This window comes from Ochlerotatus camptorhynchus, unplaced genomic scaffold (genome assembly GCF_037179485.1).
Source record: "Ochlerotatus camptorhynchus isolate MF236.1 unplaced genomic scaffold, CSIRO-AGI_Acam_v1.1 ptg000371l, whole genome shotgun sequence".
NCBI lineage: Eukaryota > Metazoa > Arthropoda > Insecta > Diptera > Culicidae > Ochlerotatus > Ochlerotatus camptorhynchus.
This window is the reverse complement of record NW_027040859.1, coordinates 3,053,961-3,061,153: the sequence shown is the minus strand read 5'-3', so window position 1 is coordinate 3,061,153 and position 7,193 is coordinate 3,053,961.

Genomic DNA, 7,193 nt, shown 5'->3' with positions numbered 1-7,193 from the left:
ACAAAAATCGAGAATAGCAATGGTCCCAAGTTGCTACCTTGAGGAACACCGGAGCTGTTTGTAAAATAGTCCGATTGCTCTGATCCGATTCTAACACAAAGTTCCCTATTGGTCAGATAGGAATTGACCCAACGAGTTAAACCCGAGGATACACCGAGTTTTTTAAGTTTAGCTAGCAGTATGGAGTGGTCAACCCGGTCGAATGCAGCCTTGAGATCTGTATATACAACGTCCACCTGCGCTCCAGCTTCCATACTCCGAAGACATAAAGAAATGAACGGAGCTAGATTTGTTGAAACTGATCTCTTGGGATAAAAACCGTGTTGGTCAGGAGAAATGTAATTTCTGCAGCTAGAGAATAATGCGTCGTTGATGATGATTTCGAAAACTTTTGAGCAGGCACTGAGTGATGTTTTCCCTCGGTAATTTTCGACGTTTCTCTTCTCTCCTTTCTTGTAGATCGGGAACATGAATGACGATTTCCAACGCGTAGGGAACTCCCCCTGCTGTAATTAAATATTGAACAGCTTCGAAAGCGGTGTTGCAAGCTCTGAACAGCATCGCTTCAGGATGCTTGAGGGGATCACGTCAGGGCCAGCAGCATTAGAAAATTTCAGCTTCTTGATGGCGGATTCGACGAAGTCTACTGTAACCAAGGTAATCGAAAAATTGAAAGCATCACTGGGAGTGTCCCTCACCGCTTCAGCAACTTGGGACAACGAAGCCGTAGTGTAATTGAAAATGCTTTTGAAATGTTCTGCCAGAAGATTGCATTTCTCAAGGGAATTGCTGCCGATTCTATCACCCAGGTGAACTTCGACTGGTAGCCCCTCCTCGTTTCGTTTGATATTTACGAATGACCAGAACTGCTTCGGCTTAAGCCGTAAAATAATCGTTTGGTGAATGGGTTACGAGTACGACAGTATTTACGGAGGGCCTTCGATCTCAGACGCTTCAAATTCCGTAGTCGAGCATTGGCCCATGTGGGTTTGGGAGAGGGTCTCCTCAATGAGACAGAATCAGTTATTGCCCGGCCGACGACCTCAGCGAAGTAGTTGACGGCTTCATCAATAGATGAACACGTGTCAAGGAACTGCCAATCTGCCTGGGCAAGCGAGTGCCTCAGTGCCACGAAATCTGCTCTACGAAAGTCGAGCTCATGTAGGTTGATGGAAACTTCCAACGCAGGATGATTGGTGTCGATGCCAATCAAAGGCTCTGAGGCTTCTAGGATAGAACATTCCAGTCCTGCAGCTTCGTTTGCCAGAACGAGATCAAGCAGCCTAGAGTTGCTATTCAGTATCGAGTTGATTTGCGTTAAGCCATGCAGGTTGAAACCATCAAGGAGAGCACAGCATGATGCGGGCATGTTCGAGCGAAGAACATCAATGCTAGGAAGATCGTTTGCAGGAACGTTCCATGAGAGCCCAGACTGATTGTAGTCACCAAATATCAGAGCTAGGTCGTTTTGTTCTAGTCGAGAGAACACGGTACCAATCGAACTGATGTGGTTTGCAATGCTGCTCGAATCAGATTTCCGGTCTGGAGGTAGATACATAGCGCCAATACTTATTGATCTACGAGGCGTCGTTATTTTGACCCACAGCTGCTCTAGAGAAGTGCAAACAGGAGCAGGATCGATGCAGGAGCTCAGGCGTTTGGATACCACAATCAAGACGCCTCCCCCACGCGATTTGGTACTATTCTGGTGGTTGCGGTCGTTTCGAAATACCGTGAATAGACTGCCAAATAATTGAGATGAAGTAATGCGTTCATCGAGCCAAGTTTCCGTAAGAACTATGACATCGTAGTCAGAGTCAACGGCAGTCAGGAAAAAATCATCAATCTTTGTTCGCAGGCCACGAACGTTCTGGTAATACACCAACAGGCGGTCGAACGAAGTCGGTTGGAGGTCTGCAGAATGATCGATCAGCCGAAACGAGCATGGTGGTACTCTAGAACACAGAGACGGATCAGGAGAAGAACTGTTTTCAACAAACGCATACTTGCCTGATGTAGAAGGTTGGAAGACCCCTTCACCATTCTCAACCACAGGGCCAGAACGACTACGATGACAGGAATCAGCAAGCGCGACTGGGTTGAGTGGCTCAGGGGCTTCCTTGAGGCAGCAGGCAACGCGTTCTGGTCTGGGATGTTCCAAAACGTGGCGAGCAAGATCCGGTGCAGTGCTGTATGTCCCATCGGTGATGTGGGATTTGAAGCCATCGGAGTATGACGTTTCAGTCGAACCAGCCGATTGTTGCTAAATTGAGTAGGGAAAATGTCGACTTCGGCAATACCTTAACCTATTATCGTCAGGGGGTAAACAACGTCCTTGAGAGCTCAATTTTGGCATGAGGATACATTGTGTTTGAGAGCATCTATTGGCCAAATTTTAGTGCTCTACGACTTTGCTTACCCCCTGATGATAATAGGTTAAGGTATTGCCGAAGCCGACATTTCCCCTAGTTCCTTATTATTCCCTATTGTTCCTTATCGCAAAATATTTGTTTATTTGTCGTCAATCAATGTAGACCGTTTTACAATAGTGTTGTTGCCTTATATGGTATTTTATAACATACGTTTTATTTGAAATTGTCAATCAATGTAGATAACATATACAAATATCTAGGAAATAAAAATTGTTTTAAACTTAACGAGATGAAAGCCTAGCAGTTAGTGTTCTCCTTACTGTATCTTTAGACATAGCTAGATCTTTACCACAGAACATATGTGGAACTTGATGCTTATTAAGGTTCTACAAAGGGTAATTAAATTTGTATTCGTTTTATTTTTGAAATATTCTTCAATCATCATCATTGGTTTACACATACATTCTCATATTATTAATACTAAAATTTAACACTTGTATTTCATAATTTTAGAACGAAAACTTCCTGGGTAAAACTTATCGCTACTCTTTCATAAAGGGCCTAGTTGGCCCCGACATCCCCCCTATACTTAAAAGTCGTGAGCTGCATCCGTATGATATTCGTTAAGATAAGCAGGCCTACGCTGTGCTCTTATTGGTCGTGTGACGTTACTGGTAGATTCAACTGATGTCAATCCTTCCGCTGTTTGATGTTGAGTAGGTTTGTAACTTGGCAACCGCTTCAGGTGTGCAACATTTCGATGCACTTCACGATTCGACTTAAATGATCGTAATGTAGCATCTGAGCCTTTTAATTTCTTGATTTCATATTCTTCAGGAGCAAACGTGGTTGACAGTTTGTTTTCCTTCATTATTCGCTTACACACTACGACATCTCCCTCCCTTAATTCAGATGACTTTGCTTGACGGCGTGCATTCGTATATTCTGCATCCTTAAGCTTTCTTTCCCAATCTCGATCACATATCGCTTCTTGCTCCGTTCGTAGAGTCACTTCACCGAGAGCAGGGAGTTTGTCACGGAATAGGCGTCCAAACATGAGTTCTGACGGTGCCACTCCAGTTGAGGCATGAGGGGTTGAATTATACATCAATAAAAACGATCTTAAGTCCCACATCCAGTCATGACTGTCTGCTTCTTGGCTTATCTTGAGGTGTTTCAATATTGTTTTATTTGCCCGTTCTACCTCACCGTTAGCTTGTGGCCAATAAGGTGTCGTTCTTAGCAATGTGATTCCATATTCTTCACAGTATGATTTGAACTCATCGCTGATAAACTGGGGTCCGATCTAATGCTTTCAGGAACACCAAATCTACTGAAAGTCTCATGTAAGGCCTGAATAGTGCACCTGGCTGTGTTTGATCTCATTACAATTGCTTCGGTGAACCTACTAAAATAGTTCACGATTACAAACAGTGAATGACCTGAGGGTAGTGGGCCCATAAAATCAACAGCTATGTCCACCCAGGGTTTCTCTGGCATTTTTGTACGCTTCAGTGGTTCTGGAGCCCCAAGACAAGATACCAATGTACACTGCTTACACCGTTTAACATAAGACTCCACCTGTTTGTCCATTTGCGGCCACCAAACCTTCTGTCTCAACCGTCGTTTGATCGCTGCCATTCCTGGGTGGGCTTCATGTGCCAAAGTGATTATACGTTCTTGCAACTGTGTAGGGATGACCAACCGATTATCTCTCAAGAGTACCCCTTTGACTGAGCATAGCTCATTCATATAGGGTTTGAACTCCTTCGGAATGTTTTCCCGAACCCCCTCTTGTAATGCCTCAAGAACTTTTTGAATTGTTTGATCATTCTTAGAGTCTTCAGCGACTTTTTCAACCATTACTGCAATTGGTACCGAATCTACAACAATATTTCGAATGTATCCTTCGGTCGATTCATCAAACGTTTCACTATCTGGCATACTTAATCTCGATAGTGCGTCGGCTATGTTGTCAGATCCCGGAACGTGATCTACTTTGAATGTATACATTTGAAGCCTGAGAACCCATCGTTCAATCCGAGCACATGGTTTTGACATAGGCTTAAAAAGAAATTTAAGGGCTTTGCAGTCAGTCAACAAGGTAAATTTGATGCCTAAAAGGTACAGGCGGAATTTTTCCACTCCACACACTAGCGATAAAGCTTCTCGCTCTGTTTGAAAATATTTTTTCTCTAGTTTTGTCAGTGCTTTACTGGCATAGCCGATAACCCTGCATCTCCCTTGAGAATCTTCTTGCAAAAGTACTGCTCCAAGCCCCGTTGGACTGGCGTCTGTCATTAATTTTGTTTGATCTTGTCGGTTGAAAAAAACCCAGATGTTGAATTTTGCAGATTTCATCTTTAATCCTCTGGAAGGTAGAAGTTTGCTCAGGTGTCCATTCAAACTGCCCTTTTGAGCGAAGAAGCTGTCTTAGAGGATCAGTTAATGAAGCCAGGTTTGGTACAAATCTTCCAACATAGCAAACCAAACCAAGAAAACTCCTTAGTTCGGATAAATTGTGTGGTTCCCGGAAATTTTGTATAGCCAAAATTCTACTTTCGGTTGGTTTAACGCCCTGTATGGACAGTTGCTGACCCAGGAATTCTAAACAATCAGCTCCGTATACACACTTCCTTTCATTAAGTAGGATGTCGAACTCAGAAAATCTCTTAAGAACTGCAGCCAGTCTTCGATCATGTTCTTCGACCGTAGTGCCGTGAACGGCAACATCATCCAAATATACGATAACCCCATCCAAACCCGCAACAATAGACTCCATTACCTTTTGAAAAAGTTCAGGCGCACAACATACTCCGAACATGAGCCGTTTGTATCTAGATGATAAACGTTAACAAGTAAATAAATAAATAATTAAAACACATGATAAGTTTGCCTGACCCTTATTGCGTTCGTAGTTAAGAAAGTCATATTTTTTATTCAATTAATATGTTTACCTGAAAAGACCCTGTTTGGTTATGAACGTGGTTATTGGCCTTGATCGTTCCGATATTTCGACCTGATGGTAGGCGTCTTTAATATCGATTTTCGAAAATCGCACGGCACCGCAAACAGATCCTAGCAGCTCGTCAACTAGAGGCAGCGGATGGGATTCACGCAGCACAGCTTGATTTGCTCTGCGCATGTCAATGCACAAACGGATCTCGCCAGAGTCTTTCAATCCAGGTACCACCGGTGATACCCAGGGCGATGGACCTGGTGCCGGTTCAATGATATCCATTTCCAATAGAGATCGCAATTTTTGTCCTACTTTTGATTCCCAAGCAATTGGAGGCCTTCTGTATGACTGCTGCACTGGCTGAACGTTGTGGTCGATCGGTATTTCGATCACCACCCCTCGGATTTTAGGGAACGGTGTCTTTGAGTGTGACTCGACTGCATCCACATCAAATCCAACTTTCAGTACGTTCAGGTTTTTCGCTGTATGATCACCAAGTAAACAACGTTGGCCATCCTCGACTACGTAGAACTTTGAAACCGTCTTATTCTCCCCCGCTTCTTTCTCTGCGTGGAATGCCCCGGAAATTTTCATCGGTTGTTTACTGGCATAACCAATGAGAGACCGGTCTGCCTTTGTAGTCATCTCCATTACATTCACTTTAGCTTCTTTCAATTGTTCCCATACGTCCTTGGTAATGATGTTCGCGTCTGATCCGGAATCGATGGTCATGGGTACCTGAACTCCTCCAACCTTGAATGTAAAGACGTTGCCCCCCATCGCATAGAATACATAGTCTTTAGCTTGTTTATCCTCGATTACATCAGATACCGCACGGATCCGCTTAGCCTTGGTATACGAAACTGGATTGTCCGATCGACGCTTCAATCCACCGTTACTGTAACAACGTTTTGCCCAGTGTCCAATTTTTCCGCAAGCTGCACATTTCGTATGCTTGGCAGGGCATTCGTTGCTCCCATGTGTATGCCCTCGACGTCCACAGCCATAGCAGATAAACCGGTTATTTTGTTGGTTTCTGGGTTGATAGCTGGACTGACGGTTCATTGGTAGTTGATCCTTCTTGAATGGTCGATTTGATACAGTGTACACTTCCTGCTCTTGGCGACCTGGTGGGCCAAGCTTCTTGGATTGTTGGTGTGACTCTGCCATGCTTGTTCCCAAAGTAATTACTTCTTCCAGAGTGCGGTCTCTCTGCAACAGTTTTGTCCGTAGCTTCTCTGAAATACATCCTTGGGCAATCCGATCGGCAATGAGTTCATCTACCACACTAGGCTCATAATTGCACCTTGCAATCTGTTTTCGCATTCGCATGACAAAATCCGTGAATCTTTCTCCTTGTTGTTGCACAATTTTATGAAACAGATGCCGCTCGTATGTCTTGCGGCGGAAAGGCTCGAAGTATTGATCAAGACACTTGATCGCCACATCATAGTACGGTGGGTCGATTGTTACGTGGGGCACCAGATCAATTCCAGGAAGATGACGGAGCAACCCTTGTAGACCTGGTCCTCCAAGGTAAGCCAACTGCGCTCGTTTTTCAGATTGCTTTTCTACGCCTTGTGCTAAGAAGAATGACTCCAAGTCTAGTTTCCAGGTTTCCCACTCGGTTGGCAAACGGCTGGTTTCGATGGTAACATCAAATGGTTTGATTCTGCTTGGCAAAGCCATCCTGTAAAATTATTGAATTTTAACCTAAACACTAACCTCAAATGCTTGATCACCCTCAAAAGGCTTTGATGTGCATTACCTTTTATTTTAACTTCTTTGAGGTGATTCATGTTTTCTATTTAATTATTTTAATGACTATTGCACTGGGAATGCACATCAATTTCCAAATCACT